Genomic DNA, 17,689 nt, shown 5'->3' with positions numbered 1-17,689 from the left:
TCACATTTTAGACAGAGAGGAAGTCAAGGAAGCCATCTATGTTAAGCTGGAAAAACCTTCTCGAGGTGGTGGCCTCATCTTTTTACCACATACAAAGCAGTTATTTCATCCATTCCCAGGAAGTTTCACTCCAAGTCACATGCTAACAGCAAGAACAATGGGCTGTCTACCAGCAGTCTGTCGTGACCTTCCCTGGTCACCCCGGATTGTCAGATTCCGTCTCCTGTATTCAGAACATTGAGTGAAAGAAAATACCCTGGGTTTTGTAGTTTCGCCTTTTGCAAAAGGGAGAACACAGTGAACACAGGCCTTTCAGTCTGCTTCACTCCCGTCCATACGTGTTCTGCCCCTCCCTGTACACAGGCTAGTTTTATTGAAAGTTGAGGTACATTTGCATAACAGATAAACAGTTCTTCAAGACCATCGTAGGTATTTCCATATTGGGACATGTTGCCCTTTTATCTCCACCTACTAATTATCATAATTGGTCTAACATATTTATGACTGTGAAAACACTCTGTCCCTTCTATGTTGGTTGATTTATCTTAGGTCCGTGGCTCCTAGTGCTTCGGCCTTCACCTCATCAAAGAGTTCCTCCCTAACACTCTGTAAGAGTTATAGATGTGTTTTTCTCTAAGTGTAAGCTTATATAATCAAATACATACGTGGTCTGTATCATGTCATTGCGTAAATAACCTTGTATACTTCACAAGTCTCCTAGTCGTTAGCCAGTCATTAGACACACCTGGCACAGGCAGCCAGATCATCACAGGTAACTATGGAAACATTTAGTGCTATTGTTTGTGAGTTTTATCCAGACCACCCACTGAGGTCTGCAACCACATATAAACCATGTTTCCCCACCAACAGATCAACAACTGATGAAGCTGCTTGGATGAGCAGTGAAACCTCTTCAGGAAAACTCTACAAGTCCAGACGCCTTGCTTCAATCTTCTCTACAAACATGCCAAAGCAAACAGTTTTTACCAACAATGTTACACACTGAGTTTTGAAGGTCTTAACCACTAGTCTTAAGTTGGAATGTTTACGACGTGTGAAAAATTGTAATTCACGCGTGTTATTACCCACAGACTCCCATGTTAAAATGAAAGCAGAAATGAACATGTTTACAGCCTGGTACAAAAAAACATTCTGGTCTCAAATGATAGGCTCTCTTCTAGTGTCAATTGTAGGGGGGGGTGAATTTTTTTTTACAACTCACTCGTTTTAATTCAAAGTCAGCTTTATTGTCAAATCTGCTATATGTGCTGGACATACAGAGAATCGAAATTGCGTTACTCTTCACTCCATATATAACATATAATTAAAAACTTGTGTAAGTGTAAAAAAATGTACCTACAATGAGGCACACACAAAATTCAAGGCACAAAATGAAGGCACAATGCACTCAGTGATGCTGTAACCTCTGTTATGCTGACTTTTTAAAAAAAAATACTTTAATAATCCCAGAAGGGAAATTGCTTAAGGCTGCTGCCAAGCAGTGTCATACAATGACCAGCACTGGAGGCAATGTGGGTCAAGGACACACAATCCTGCTCTACCACTGAGCCACTGCTGATGTTGCTTTCCCTTCTGGACTGCTGACTTGCCAGAATACTGACTGTTACTCCTGAATTCTACGTATAATTCCGGAATTCTGTTGACTATTCTGGAATGCTGCTGCTTATTCCGGATTTCTGCCTTTTAACTTCCTGTGGCGCCGTCCTTCAGGGTGGATACAGCTCCTGAGAGCTAGAAAAAAAGGACTGCACTCAGACATCCCGGAAAACAGCGTCACTGCCCCCGGCTTTGTGACTGTACAGGTGGACAGAGATCTGACTGGTGTGAGCTTTTGCTTGGCACAGAGGCAGCTAATAAACTGAAAGTTGTACCTTTTTCAAATGACATGGTGAGGAGGAGAACAGAAGATCTCTCAGCTGACATTCAGGCACAGCTGCTGGATAGACTGCGATCATGTAAGAAATGTTCCTTTCAGTTGGATGAATCGACAGAGCAGAGCATCTCCAGTGCTGCTCAGTTGATAGTTTTGGTGTGCTATCCCTGGAAAGGAGATATTTTGGAAGACTTTCTGTTCTGCAAGTTATTGCGCAGATAAAGTCTGTCAATCCAGAGATTAAAGCTGCTCACTGTATGCTGCTGAACATGAGGCACTGCTGGATCACTCTGAGGTGCGATGGCTGTCGCAATGGCTGCAGCACAGAGCTCAATCAGAGGGAAAGAAGAAGGAGCAACATCACTGGAGAGCAGACTGGAGAAGAAGGCAGCGTGGTCAGAGCAGTCAGAAACAGGTGCTGCAGGGTTTCAGCCTTTCTCTGACACAACCTGATTCAGATCATGTGCTTCATCTGGTGCAGAATGATACAGCTGTAAATCCGAATGAACTCAAAATTCATTAGTAATCCTGTACTCCTGTTAACCTGTCATTGTGATCAACAATTACATAATGCAATTAGCAGAAAAAGTGTCACTATTATTACAAAGGGGCAGCTAATTATCTACAGGTTTAGATTTTGTTAGCCACAACACCCACTGTTTTAACGGAGACAAAATGGCTGACAGTAAGTAAATAGTAAAAGTACATTATTTTGTTACATTTGTACTTAAGTACAAGTAAAAGTACTGGCTTAAAAATAAAGTACAAGTACCCAGAAAAACTACTTAATTACACTAACTTGAGTATTTGTAATCAGTTACTGCCACCCTTGGATATTTGCAGTCCACCCCTGGACACATGCAGTCCACCCCTGGACACATGCAGTCCACCCCTGGACACATGCAGTCCACCCCTGGATATATGCAGTCCAGTGCAGTGAGGTATGCTCTGTTCTGTACAATGGAGAAACCAAACAACTACTCCAAAAACTGGCCTTCAATGCTTGTCAAGATGCTTATGTTTAAGGCAAAAGCTGTGACCTCTTTCAAGTTTTGCAGCGTATTTTCGCTCGAAGCCGTGAACACATGTTAATCAGACAGACGAGGTGGCCGAGTGGTTAAGGCGATGGACTGCTAATCCATTGTGCTCTGCACGCGTGGGTTCGAATCCCATCCTCGTCGTTTCATATTTTAAGGTCAACGTCCTGACACAGGATCATCAGTTGATGGTGTCATAAACATTCCAACTTAAGACAGTAATACTGGTCTCCTGTCTATGGAGAAGTCCACAGTCTGTGCATTGGTCCAGCTGTAGTCATTAATGGAAAACCCACATTCAGTAGGTCAGGAAATGAGAATATGTGAAAAGGTTCAATATTGAAGACACCTGGAGCCACTCTAACCAAATAATGAACTCAAAACACCTGCAAAGGCCTTTAAATGGTCTCAGTCTAGTTCTGTAGGCTGCACAACCACGGGAAGACTGCTGACTTGACAGTTGCCCAAAAGACGACCATTGACACCTTGCACAAGGAGGGCAAGACACAAAGAGGCTGGCTGTTCACAGAGCTCTGTCCAAGCACATTAACAGAGAGGGAAGGGGAGTACAAGCAAGAGGGAGTACAAAGTGTTCTGCCCAAACAGGGACTTGAACCCTGGACCCTCAGATTAAAAGTCTGATGCTTCCAACACTTCACTAGTACACTTCATGTAGAGTAGTGAGTCCTGATTGACTTGCGATTAACCCTTTATACAAGGGGGATTAGCTCAAATGGTAGAGCGCTCGCTTAGCATGTGAGAGGTAGCGGGATCGATGCCCGCATCCTCCAGCCTGCATTTTAGGGAGGGTGTAGCTGGATGGATGAGGATGGATGGATAATGTAGTGGACTCCCACCCAGCAGATCAAGTCCCAGAGGTTACAGCATCATTTATTAGCTGAGTTTCCCTCAGGGAAGCTGCTGTTTACAAGCTGTTTACAGAGAGAAACAAGAAAACAACAGTCAGCATCATCTTCCATAAAAACACATGACAATAACATGTGAGACAGAGAGTTTATGATCAGTGCTCCCCCTGCTGGTTAGGACATATGATGACATTTTAAATGTACCAGTCAAAAGTCACTCAGTGGTTTGTCTTTGTTTTTATGACTTTCTACATTGTAGATTCATCCGGAAGACATCAGAGCTGTGAAGGAACACATGTGGAATGATGCAGTGAACACAAAGTGTTAAACCAAGCAGAATATGTTTGATGTTTGACATTCTTCCAAGCAGCCAGCTTTTGCTTTGATGACAGCTTTGCACACTCTTTGCATTCTCTCAATCTGAACTGAACCACCAATGCTGTGCAATGCTGACATCTAGTGGTGGAATCCCAGGCTGCAGCCTCCTCATTCCAAAATCAATCCCTCCTCCACATAAAGTCAGAAGTTCTAAATGTGAGTCATTAAATGAGAGGTTCCAGCAGAAACATCCAAACATCTGAAGAGAAGCTGAGAAGCCTGAGATACAGGGGCTGCAAGCTGTGCTTCAACTGTTCCTGTTTAGACAATAAGAACAGATCATCACTGTCTTTTAAAATGTTCTGATCAAATCACATTAGTTTGTATATTTATATTACACACAGAGCTGTTGTTTCAGTCACATCCATTTGTTATGTGTACAGTGGGTGCTGGAAGTATTCAGACCCCCTTAAATGTTTCACTTTGTTATATTGCAGCCATTTGCTAAAATCATTGAAGTTCATTTTTCCTCATTAATGTCCACACAGCTCCCCATACTGACAGAAACACACAGAGCTGTTGACATGTTTGCAGATGTATTAAAAAGACAAAGTGAAATATGACATGGTCCTAAGTATCAGAGCCTTTGCTGTGACTCTCATATATTGAACCCAGGTGCGTCCATTTCTTCTGATCGTCCTTCAGATGGTTCTACACCTTCATCTGAGTCCAGCTGTCTTTGATGATACTGATTGGACTTGATGAGGACAGACACACACCTGTCTGTATAAGACCTTACAGCTCACAGTGCAGGTCACATACTGGGTGATGACGTCCTCCTGCAGGTGTTACTGTGGAACAACTGCTCTGGATTGGGATGAGTCTGAATAGAACTTTGTTAGCTTTGTAAAGCTGTGTGGTAGTTAGAGAGGAACTGAAAAGAGTCAACAACAAGGAGTTGGTCTCCAATGGAATACAGTTTGGGTTAGGGATTGGAACCCGGGACCTCTCGCACACGAAGCGAGAATCATACCCCTAGACCAACGAGCCATATGTGAGCCGACAGTGAAGAGAGGAGAGCTTTAAATGTACTGCTACAACCTGATTGGCTGCATGAGCAGCGAGGCAGCGCCTGATTGGTGGAGGAGCTGACTAGAGAGCGTGTCAGTGCATCTGTCATGTGACTTATCAGCTCTGCTCTTTCTGCCTTTTCCTCTGAATCTTTTCATCTCATCAGTGTTCCGCCCTCATACGTCCTGCATCAACATGAAGCTGCTGTTTATTCATGCATTTCTAACACACAGCTGACAGGTCCGTCACTACCTGCAGTAAGGTATTGGATCTGGACTGGAAGCTGAGTGAGGAGAGAAGCATTCTGAAGGCTTCCAGTGACTGGCGTGTGGATGTTGAATCTGTCTGAGTCCAGTGTTCAGCTCAGTCCAGCTGCTGCACACAGTGAGGAGCTGTGACTGCATCCAGCTCAGTCCTGCTATGAACTGTGAGTCTGAACTTTGGGGTCGACCCTGCAGGATCCTGCAAAGGCCCAACAGCCTGTTGCACTGATGCACAGGAAGCCTTTCCACAGTTGAAGCAGGCAGTGTGTGTGTCTGAAGCAGTGTATTGTGTGTGTGTGTCTGTGTGTTAGTGTGTGTCAGTGTCTATATTGTGGCCCTGTGTTGGCCTCTCAGGGAGTGTTGTGTTGTTGCTGCTGTCTCTCCCCTGTGTGTGCAGGAGGTTGCTGGGTGGAGCTGATCCTGAGCTTATGCAGCTCTCCTGTGCTGACGAGCTGGAGACGGTTTAAGAGTTCCCAGTCTGTTTGCTTCACTCTCTCTCTCCCCGTCTGGCCTACTAGGAGGGCTGCTCTCTCTCCAGCCTGCTGCAGGCATGGCGGTGTATTTTGTTTGCACATTTCCTTGTTAGTCAATTGTTGGTATACAACTACTGTTCTTTCTTCAATAAATGGTCAAACGGTTAAAGTTGTGTTTGTCCTCCCCAATGTGTCACACTTTCTGAGCCGGTGCGACAATATATGTGTGTGCATGTCTGTAAGAGTGTGTGTATGATTGTGTGTGTTGGTGTGTGTGTGTGTGTGTGTGTGTGTGTGTGTGTGTGTGTGTGTGTGTGTGTGTGTGTGTGTGTGTGTGTGTGTGTGTGTGTGTGTGTGTGTGTGTGTGTGTGTGTGTGTGTGTGTGTGTGTGTGTGTGTGGTCAGCTTTCATCCTTCCTGTCAGCAGAGCAAAGCTGTATCAGTGTCTCATCCAGGTCTCAGCTCCTCAGGCTTTCTTCAGAAGAGCTGTCACTGTTGGAGTATCTGTTGCACAAGTGCTGCACATATCTGATCTAAGTTCTTTCTGAATCCTCACATCTAAAGTTACAGAGAACTTTTACAAACTCCCTTCTTGTTGGCTGCTACAAGCCTCCAAACATCAGAGGCCTGCACACCATGAGCTTCCTGCACTTCCTGCTGTTGATGACAGCTCTCTCTCAGATTGGGAGATTAGACTGATGTGACTGTGACATCATGACGTCACTATTCAGAGCCTGCTGTTTAACATGCTGCTCACAGAGAGACAGAAACAGCAGCAGCACTCTGTGAGCCAGGTCCACTCTACTTGGAGGAAGTAAAACGTCTGAGATACCATAGTTTGAAAGAAATGTCTCTAGACAAGAGGCAGATTTTGATAACCAGGCCTAACCGATGACCGATCCATCCCTGGGTCCAGACACAGATTCAAATCTCCCCCCATAATGAGCAGGTGTGAATTTAAACACGGGATCAATTTAATGATGCGGGAGAAAAACTGTGGGTCATCAAAATGTGGAGCATATATATATATTAGCTAAAATAACGTTGAGATTAAAGAGTTTGCCAGTCACAATAACATAACGGTGGCCCACTGCTGGCGACCTCAAGACTTTCTACTGCAGGTTTGAGAGGGACCACTTCACACCCCTAACCTGTACCACAATGACCCCACTCGGCAGCACCCCATCAGGGACCACCATCCCATCACAACCACCAACACAATGAACCCTGCAGCATCTCCATCATAATGACCACCAGAACGACTCCACTCAGCAGCAGCAACCCCAACAGCCCCACAGCCATCAGTGCCTCCTCAGTGGTTTCTATGGTAACCAAACAGAATCCCATTTAAAAGGTTACAATTCCACCACTGTTGACCAATGAATATACAAAACCATAATTCATTCACTGAAGTGAGAACAGCCTTTCTGTGATCTGAATTTTATCTGAATCATGGTGAAATGATGATCCTGGAAACTAAACAAACAGCCAAAATAAAGTGTCCAGAGAAAGTCCAACATAATAATCAAAATACAGGCTGCTATGTCAAAAACATTCTCACATGATATGTTCAGCAAAACACTGCAAAAAGATCAGCAAGAACAAAGAACAGAGGGCCAAAAGGAACAAACTCAGCAGAGGCTGCAGGAGGACTTCTCTGGCCTCCAGAGCTCAGCTCTGGTCCTCTGGTTCCAGCCTTGGTCCTCCACTCACTGTGATCCTTTGTTGTACCAGGTGTAGTTTTGGTGGCTACACATGTGTTCAGAAACTGTTCTGTTGTAGCAGCTGAGCTTTACTCCAATCCACTGTCACCACAAACACTTTCCCCTCTCTGTTCTTCTTCTTCCTCTGCCTCTTCTTCGTCTTCTGTGGTGTTTTCTGGCAGCTGACATCCACACAGTGACATTTCTGCCTCCTCCTGTCTTCAGTCAGACTGTTTCTCTCACAGTCTGTAGAGAGAAGCTGACATTGTTGCACTGATTAACCTCAACCACACACACCTGTGTGAGCCGCACCATCATTCTAACAGTTCCATTGTTACACTGAGTGACAGCAAAGCAGTGAGCCCCTGCTGGTGATCAGCTGCATGTACCAGAAGCAGACAGAGATTTCTGATATGATGTTAAAGGTGTCACAGAGGAGGATCCGACTGTCTGACCTCTGATTCTTCTGTCAGCATCAGACACATCACAGTTTGATCAGTTTTCAGATCACACACAGCAGCATCAGTAACACTGAGCAGACATTACACGCTCCATCAAACACACACACACACTGCTCACTTATAACAGGGATAATAAGTAAAGTTCTTTACAATAAATTCACATTCACATTTTATTTTCACTTCACACATGGCACAGTATATATGGCAGAGAGTTAAAGGTGGAATATGTAGTCAGAGTTAATACCAAATATTGACACTAGGTGGCAGCACTTCAGCCTCCATCCACTGCTGCACTACCAGCACCACTCTCAGTGCTTTTTGTTTCCATTGACTGTACAACATGATTCAATCCATGTTATTTATATGACAAACTATGTGTAGTGTTTCTATGTGTGTAGCTGACATGTTGCTCAGCTTCCATTGGACACATATACTAGATGGAAGCTGCAGCAGGATTGGCTGATGACTGATCACAGGTGTGAACAATCAGCCGGTGACGAGTGGAGCAGGAGCAGCTGCCCATGCTGCAGAGACACAAACAGCAGCAGCACTCTGTGACCCATGTCCACTCTGTGTGTCCTCCAGACAGTCTTAAGATTAAGATTAAGAAACCTTTATTAGTCCCACAATGGGGAAATTGCATTTTTGCAACAGCAGGTACAGACAGCAAAGGATAAGTTAAGAAAAGATATATATGATAAAATAAACTACCAATAAAATATAGAATAGAATCATCAACAGTTTACATATGAACAGTTATTGCACAGGTGAGTGGAGGGAGAAGTGGTCTGTAAGAAAACTGTACATAGTGCATCAGAAACTAAATAAATAATGTGTTGTACACTGTGGTGTGTGAATATTGCTCCTATCAGAAGTGGTTATTATACAGTCTGACAGCAGCAGAGGTTGTGTGTAATGACGCGGCTCACCAGCAGAGGGCGTGTGACGGAGCAACAAGCAGAAACTACAGAGGAGAAGAGACACAACAAAGATCAGAACAGACACACTCAGCTCTTCTCTCTGAGACCATGATGATACCGTCACATATCATCACTGCACATGTTTTTGGCTGCACGTCTGGAAATGAGAGGAGACAGAACATTATCATACATGTTGCATAAGTAAAGTCACATGACATGCACCACTGTAAATAAAGGAAACCACATATTTTTAAGACACTTAGAGCACAGAGCCCAAGAAATAATATAATCTAAAGCTCACAAGACACAAGACGAACAGAACAGAACAGAACAAATACTTTATTTATCCCAAACTGGGAAATGTTTTCTATTGCAGCAGCAATGTACAGGGTCAGTATCATCCTATCTGATGGTAAAAGTCTTTCTCCCCGTCGGGGAATCGAACCCCGGTCTTCCGCGTGACAGGCGGAGATACTATCCACTATACTAACGAGGAATGCTGACAACCACCATCTGTCATAGCAGCAGCCACCTGGTGCGGTCATGTGTCAGCTGGGGTGTGACGGAGTGGCTACGTCAGTAACTGTGGGCAGACTGCAGGTGTGTGTGCACCCAGACACACACAGGTCCCAGCTGAGAGCAGCCGGACCTTCCTGTCCTCCTGTCCATCGCTGTCCAAGGTGAACCGACACCACCAGACCACAGGGCCATTATTTATTTAGCAGGAAAGAAGAAGATGCTCTGCAGCATTCAGGTGTGTTAACACAGTGCAGAGAGAGGAAGACATGAACAATGGTGTCAGAGCAGCAGCTGTTGCTGCATCAACCTGGAAATCAAACTGTTTATATATATGCACAAACTGTACGTTCATAAGTCACATGACATGCACACTGTAAATAAAAAGGAAACCACATATTTTTAAGACTCTTAGAACACAGACAGAAGTATGAATTATATATGGTTACAATCAAAAATAATTGAATGCAAATAAATGATTTTGTGGAATTTAAATCAAAACCTAAAAACACCAGAATCAGCAAATCACATGTTTGCATTACAGTGGTCCCTCCTATAACCAGTTCACCTCTCACCTTGTTTTTCTCTTACAGCTCATTGAGTTCTGGTCCGGATAGTCCGTAGACCAGTGTCAGTCCATCTCCAGAATGCAGAATGCTGCTGAAAACAGGTTTGATCTTTGGTTTCATTCTGTAATACTGGACTTATTTCCTACGAAGGTTTGAACTCTGACAGTGTTTAAACAGAGAGAACGGAGTTTAAAGTGTGCAGTGAGGGGTTCACAGCCTTAAAGGTAGGGTAGGAGATTTCATTCTGATGCACTTTTGGTTAAATTAGTGTAACTTCTCTTTACAGTCCGATTAGTTCGGCAGTTTCACTTTTAAATGAAGAATATTAATGATGATGTGTTAAAGCACCAGAGCTACAGTCATTTAAAACTGAACAATTTATCACAGTGTCGTGCATTCACATAACCTTTATTAATACCCATGGAGTCATTGGGTTGTGTGAGCAGCATATACAAGAAGTGACAGTAAACACAATGCATGTGTTGATTTTCTGTGTCCTCTTCACAGATACTGTGTGTACTACTATACTGCAGCATTTTCTGAGCCAGTCATCTACAACGTTACTAACACAGCCACAACTGTTATTTTATATGTAATTCAGTGATACAATGATTCTGTACATGGTTGGAAACCTTCAGCTGTAATAGAAACAGTAGTGCTTTTTATATTGTTAGCATGGAAATGTAACCGCGCCCTGACAGATTTTTTTTTTCTTCCTTTCAGCTCTTTGGAAAACTCTTCAGATCGACGCTGGATACACCTACAGACACATATTCTATATAAATAACATTAAACACATTAACACCTACAGACACATATTCTATATAAATAACATTAAACACATTAACACCTACAGACACACACACACATATTCTATATAAATAACACATAGCTATACATACATATACACACACAGTACATATACACACAACTCTGTCTACCTTCTTCACAGGACAATGCCGCGGAAGGAAAAGAGGTCCCAGGCCCAAAAGGTGCGCTGGAGGCGGCTGGACCTGGCTGGACCACCAGAGGTCGCAGCCAGAGACTCTCCTGCTGCACAGGTAAATGTTCTTATGTCAGTGTCCATATTTAAAGTCAAGAAGTGATTAATGCTTCTTCTGTTGTAATATGTTATGATATGCCAATGTTCACTCAGGTGGTCTTTCAGTAGTCGTAAAGTTGAAATGCTCTGCTCTCAGACGGCCCTGAGGCCTCCACCACCAACACAGTTGCAGAGAATGGATGCTGCACCCTCCTGCTCCCGTTCTCCAACTGCAGATGTATGTATTTTGCATCTTCCACTCGATTAGTCATGAAATTCTCCTCAGTTTAACAGATCTTAGTACATTCTGTCTCATTCACTGACTGAAGTGAATGAGACAGAATGTACTCCTCACTTCTTAATTGCATAGTTTATTTAGCTTGCATTGTTTCCATCTTGACAGACATTCCGTCATGGTTTTGGTTATTTACATGTACACAATACGCACAACAGCAGTTAAAGTTACATGTGACTTATTTGCTCTCAGATGCTTGAAACACCTCCACCCACCAAACCTTTTAGGCCATCCCCATCACACTGTTCAGCTTAAATCTCCCATATTTAAGAACATCTGTATGTATATACATAAAAAACAGCTAAGAACACTTCTATACAAAGGCATACACAATACAACAGTTAATAGAATGTATACAAGTACTATCAATATTAAAATAATAGCATCAGTGTGTACAACGCTGGTTTTCTAAAAGCCAGGATTTTGCTTCTCTCGAGAAAGTAATAAAATCATTTTTGCTCAACAAATGGTTGGGGAGTTTATTCTACCAATTAATGGCCTTATAGGAAAAAGCAGGAATTTTGCATTGCCCTCTCGAGCCACTCCGTGTTATTCTAATTGATGTTTCTGCAGTTCGGTGTACATATTCTTTGAGAGGAGGAGGGGCTTTATTGTGAACAATCTTAAAAACCAATTGCATGTGTGAAAACATAATGCAGTTTTCAAAGTTTAACATCTTATATTTGCTCAGTATGTGACAATGGTGATACTGTAGAGGTTTTTTATCAAGAGTTTTGAGAGCCTGTTTGTACAGAGACTCCATTATTTTTAAATTTGTTTTTTTTGCTTGTGCCCAGCTTGTGATGCAATAGGAGAAATGCGGCAAAATCATTGCATTAAAGAAGCATTCAGCTGCCTGTGTTGAGAGCGAATTTCTTATATGTTTGAAGGTAGCCAAATTGTATTTTGATTGGGTTTTTGATATCTTTTTTATGTGCTTTCTAAAATTAAGTCCAGTATGAGTCCTAGGTATTTATATTCAGTGACATTTTGGATATTTTCTCCGTTTATTGTTACATTGGGATAATTTTCCATTTTGTTTTTGGTTGTGAAGTACATTAGTGCTGTTTTCCCAATATTCAGTGTCAAGCAGGAGTCTCGGAGCCACTGGTCTACCTTTTCCATAGCAGATGTTAACTTTGCAGCAACTTCTATACCATTTCTCCCATTTGCATAGATTATTGTACATTTGTATATTAACATTGTCACATACTGATGGTAGATCATTAATAGATATTGTGAAGAGTACTGGTCCTAAATGTGATCCCTGTGGGAGACCTGTCTGACATGATCTTGGTGTTAATTTGGTTTCATTTATTTTAACACACTGTGTACGGTCAGATAAGTAGGATTTTAACCATTGTATGGTGTTTGCGGACATGCTAGCTTTGTTGAGTTTACAATAAAGTTGTTCATGGTTCACTGTGTCAAATGCTTTACGCAAATCAAGAAAAATGGCTCCCACTACACCCCCTTATCTAATGACTGTTTTATATTTTCAATTAAATAGCAACAAGCTGTTTCTGTTGAATGATTCTTCCTGAATCCAAATTGCATGGGATGTAGTATGTCATATATTTCTAGATGTGTTACCAGTTGCTCAGTCACCACTTTCTCTATTGCCTTTGATAATGCTGGCAGTATACTAATAGGCCTATAGTTCGATATTTCTAGCCTATCATCCGATTTATGGATGGGAGTAACTACTGCATGTTTCAAGGAGTCTGGGAAGATATTCTGTGTAATAGAGGCATTTATTAATTTTGTTATTGGCGTAATGAGATATTGTCGATTCCTCTTAAGGAGAGCAGAATCCAGTCCGTAGATATCTGTACTTTTAGAGTTTGATAGGCTGGAGAGTATTTTATTTACCTTCAGTTCATTAGTGGGGACAAGGTTCAGTTCCTGGTGATGTATATTAGCATGTTTCCAGTGATGTGTTGATGTAAATATGTAGCTAAGTTCAATAACTGAATTGATAAAATAGCTATTGAAGGTGTTGGCTATATCCAGTTTCTCTGTGTATAATTTTCCTTTGTGTTTTATTTGGGTGATTTCATTTTTTTGCTGCTCTCTACCTATAAGTTTGTTGATGTTTTCCCATAACATGGTATTGTTTCCTCTGGCTTCTTTGATTATATTTAGAAAGAAGTTAGCTTTTGCTTTTCGAAGTTCTGATGTTACTTTGTTTCGCAGACCTTTGAATAGTAAACGGTCAGTGCTTGTCCCAGATTTCAGGGATTTCTTCAATGCGGTGTCCCACTGTTTCATCAGCTGCCACAGAAATTCATTGAACCATGGAAGGGTTTGTTTTTTATTATGCTTGTTCGATGATGTTTTGGAATATTTTGTTAAAATTTGCTTGATTGTCATTATCAGTCCATTGGCTATCTCTTCACACTTGACGTCTTGAAGTCTGTCGTCCCAATTTATCTGTTTCAATTCATTTTCCAGAAATATCATATTTTTCTTTGGTATGAACAAGTTTGCGTTATCTCTATTAGATCTATTTGCTTTCTTTTGTCGTAATGTAGACAGTTTTCGGACTATGAGGGTCAGATTATGGTCAGATAAACCAGAGACTAAATTATAGGTTTTAATTACCCGGTCTGGCTTCTTAGCAAAGATTAGGTCCAATAATGTTCGCGAGCTGCCAGTTATTCTGGTTGGGGTGCTAATCATCTGAGTCAAATTTACCAGCAATATCTTTGAGTTTTTTCCTACGGGTTTTATCTAGCCAATTCAAATTGAAATCTCCTGTTAAAATAATTTCCTTGGCATTATGTAATTTGATCATGTTCTCAAGGTCGTCGAAGAAGTTTTCTTTAGCTGAAGGCAGTCGATAGATGTTAAACACTAAGAAAGACATTTCTGGAGACAGTGTGATTTTCACCCCAATACACTCCAGGCTATTTTCTGGCAGATCCAAACATTTACACTGTATGCTGTCCTTAACATAAATCAAAACACCTCCCCCCTTGCAGCTGAGCCTATCCTTTCTATATATATTATATCCAGGTATATGAGTTACACTTGACGGCGTAGTAGGTTTTAACCATGTTTCTGAAAGGCATAGGTAATCCAAGTTCGAATTTACAAGTAGCTGTTGGAGTTGCTCTGTTTTAGATGCAATGCTTCTTATATTTATATGTCCACCAAATATGCCCTTTGGTTTTAATTTAGGGTCCCATAAAACCCTTGCGTGATTTACAGTCTGAAATAACTTTATGAACTGTTGTTTTTTACCCAGTGAGTCCTTATCGGTTGTTTCTCCTTTCGATGTTGTCTTACCAGGTTTGCCAGTTTTAATAGTCTTAGATTGTATTAACTTTGCTCCACATGCGGCTCCCTGTGTGTCGGTTGTTCTCATCTGATCATCGATGGTCTTCCTTAAGCATTCAAACACCATTCAAAATAGTTAAAAAAAGCTTCACCTATATGGGTATCAGAATTACGTTGACAATCTAGTAGAGGCTAATTATAATGAATCAAATCTCCTACCCATTTTTCTCAAAGATGAAAAGCATATTTTGTAATTTTATTTGGAATAACAATCGAGCAAGACTCCATGCTTTATCTCCCACTATGATGGAGGAGGCTTAAAGTCCCAAACCTCCAATGGTACTACTGGGCCGCCCCACTTCATAATGCCTCCCATAATGCAGACAAAGGAATAAGTAAAACTGTAGATTTATTCAATAATAACATTCTCACATCATTTGAAGATTTAAGACAAGGTAGGTCAGAGGTTAACATCAAATTTCTACGCAATACTCGTGAGGACTTAACCCTCATGTGTTGTTCGGGACATTTTTGTCCTCTGAGAGAAATTTTTCTGTTTATTTTGGCCATAACTTTGTCAATATGTGGACAAATTGAATCATTTTTCCTCAATAAGCTTAATTTTACATAAATTTTGTTAATATGATTTTAAAATTTTTCATAGGTCAACAGTACACTGTGGGCAAATTTTACCCCCTAATGTGTTGTTCGGGGACAAAAACGTCCCCTAACTTTAACGGTTTTAAAAATATATTAGATAAATATTTTGTTTGAAATTTTTTTGCATAGACCTTTTAATTAACTTCAGTTCTAATCAACAGTAGTGAAAAAATCATTTTCCCCCAGGATTTTAACCCTTTAATCACCAATTTTATAAGGGGTGGTGCTGAAAATTGAAAAAAAAAAAACACAAAATGGCTCATTTTTAATAGAAAAGGTGAATGTGGACTGGATTCTTTTTAACCTTTATTATAGTCTTGGTCATGTCAAACATCAGTAAAAAATTGACTTTATTGCATTATTAGTTTTTGCACAGCACTGGATTTTCTTTTTTTCTCCCATTTTGTCCCATAGACTTACATTATAAACACACTTTTTTTGACTGCACAGCCATGGCACTAAATAATCATGCATTCTTGATTGTTGGTGGTTTACCCTGTTGGTAGGAGGTAACATTTGTGATTTTTACAGTTAACAACTTAATTACCATATTAACCCTTTACCTGCAGGCCTGTGCTCATGTAGTGTAGTTTCTGGCTTGTATATGGAGTTATAGGGAGTATTTTAGCACATAATTGTGTGTCTACACACTGTGTGTGTATGTTAGAGAGGAAGAGAGCCATTTGCACACTGTCAGGGAAGGAAAGTCAGGAAAATAAAGTTACTAAGTAAGTGAAGTGTACCTAATTCAGACGTACAACGGCGATGCATAAGCATGTAAAATGAAAACATCCAGGAGTTCTGGCGTCTGAAGTTGTGGATGGGTAAAATAGCTGTTTTTTTTTTTTTTTTAGCTTTCGGAAAACACGTCCTCCAGTAGAGTGACTTTACTTTTAGGTTAGTGTCTCAGTTGAGATCACTGAATTATTCTAAGTGAAGTCTAAGTGCCCCTTTTCCATGGTGTGTTGCGCTCCACACGACCATACGTACATGTGCATGTTACTAAATAGACACCATAGATAGATAACTTGATAACATAATAAATAATCATTGACTAACCAAATCTAATCTACAGTTTAGTCCCCTACTAAAATTAGTATTAAAAGTAGTTTAGTAAAGTAAAGTAAAGTAAATTTGTTGCAGCCCTAAAAGTAAGTGCCGGGCCCTTTGATGCTGAGAGGTTCAGACTTTTAATGGTGACAAGAGCAGCAAGCAGCATGAAGAGAGGATTCACCTGTGCATGAGTGAAGGATTCACTTGTGAACGAATGAAGGATTCACTTGTGAACGAATGAAGGATTCGCTTGTGAACAAGTGACGGATCTACTTGTGCAGCCTTCACAGCTTCACAGCCTGGCCCTTCATAGAGCCAGGCTGCACAATCATTTCCAGAGATTGTGCACAAGTGAATCCTCTCTTCATGTTGCTTTCTGCTCTTCTCACCATCAAATGACCACAAGGTCACATGTAAGACCACTTGCCTTTTTGTTTTGTTTAGTCTGCACCTGTAGACATCAAAGGGCCACACGTGCATAGCAACACTTTCTTTGTTTTTGTTTACTATGAAGACTCTGTGGTTGTGTGTACTCACAGACAACAAGATCAGTGTGCAAATGGCTCTCTTCCTCTCTAACATACACACACAGTGTGTAGACACACAATTATGTGCTAAAATACTCCCTATAACTCCATATACAAGCCAGAAACTACACTACATGAGCACAGGCCTGCAGGTAAAGGGTTAATATGGTAATTAAGTTGTTAACTGTAAAAATCACAAATGTTACCTCCTACCAACAGGGTAAACCACCAACAATCAAGAATGCATGATTATTTAGTGCCATGGCTGTGCAGTCAAAAAAAGTGTGTTTATAATGTAAGTCTATGGGACAAAATGGGAGAAAAAAAGAAAATCCAGTGCTGTGCAAAAACTAATAATGCAATAAAGTCAATTTTTTTACTGATGTTTGACATGACCAAGACTGTAATAAAGGTTCAAAAGAATCCAGTCCACATTCACCTTTTCTATTAAAAATGAGCCATTTTGTGTGTTTTTTTTTCAATTTTCAGCACCACCCCTTATAAAATTGGTGATTAAAGGGTTAAAATCCTGGGGGGAAAATGATTTTTTCACTACTGTTGATTAGAACTGAAGTTAATTAAAAGGTCTATGCAAAAAAATTTCAAAAAAATATTTATCTAATATATTTTTAAAAACCGTTAAAGTTAGGGGACGTTTTTGTCCCCGAACAACACATTAGGGAGAAAAAAAGAAAATCCAGTGCTGTGCAAAAACTAATAATGCAATCAAGTCAATTTTT

The 17,689-nt window shown here is 41.0% G+C and overlaps 3 non-coding genes and 1 pseudogene across 3 annotated transcripts; 3 read left to right on the top strand and 1 right to left on the bottom strand.

The window, feature by feature from the left end:
- Nucleotides 1-17,689, top strand: part of LOC114429887 (ribonuclease inhibitor-like) — a 34,651-nt pseudogene that overhangs the window by 3,558 nt on the left and 13,404 nt on the right.
- trnas-gcu (transfer RNA serine (anticodon GCU)) lies at nucleotides 2,994-3,075 on the top strand. The gene has a single exon. It is a non-coding gene; the product is annotated as a tRNA-Ser (tRNA).
- trnaa-agc (transfer RNA alanine (anticodon AGC)) lies at nucleotides 3,650-3,722 on the top strand. The gene has a single exon. It is a non-coding gene; the product is annotated as a tRNA-Ala (tRNA).
- Nucleotides 9,430-9,501, bottom strand: trnad-guc (transfer RNA aspartic acid (anticodon GUC)). Its single transcript has one exon. It is a non-coding gene; the product is annotated as a tRNA-Asp (tRNA).

The sequence above is a fragment of the Parambassis ranga genome, unplaced genomic scaffold (assembly GCF_900634625.1).
Source record: "Parambassis ranga unplaced genomic scaffold, fParRan2.1 scaffold_21_arrow_ctg1, whole genome shotgun sequence".
NCBI classification, from domain to species: Eukaryota; Metazoa; Chordata; class Actinopteri; family Ambassidae; genus Parambassis; species Parambassis ranga.
This window is presented reverse-complemented; position numbering and strand designations above follow the sequence as displayed.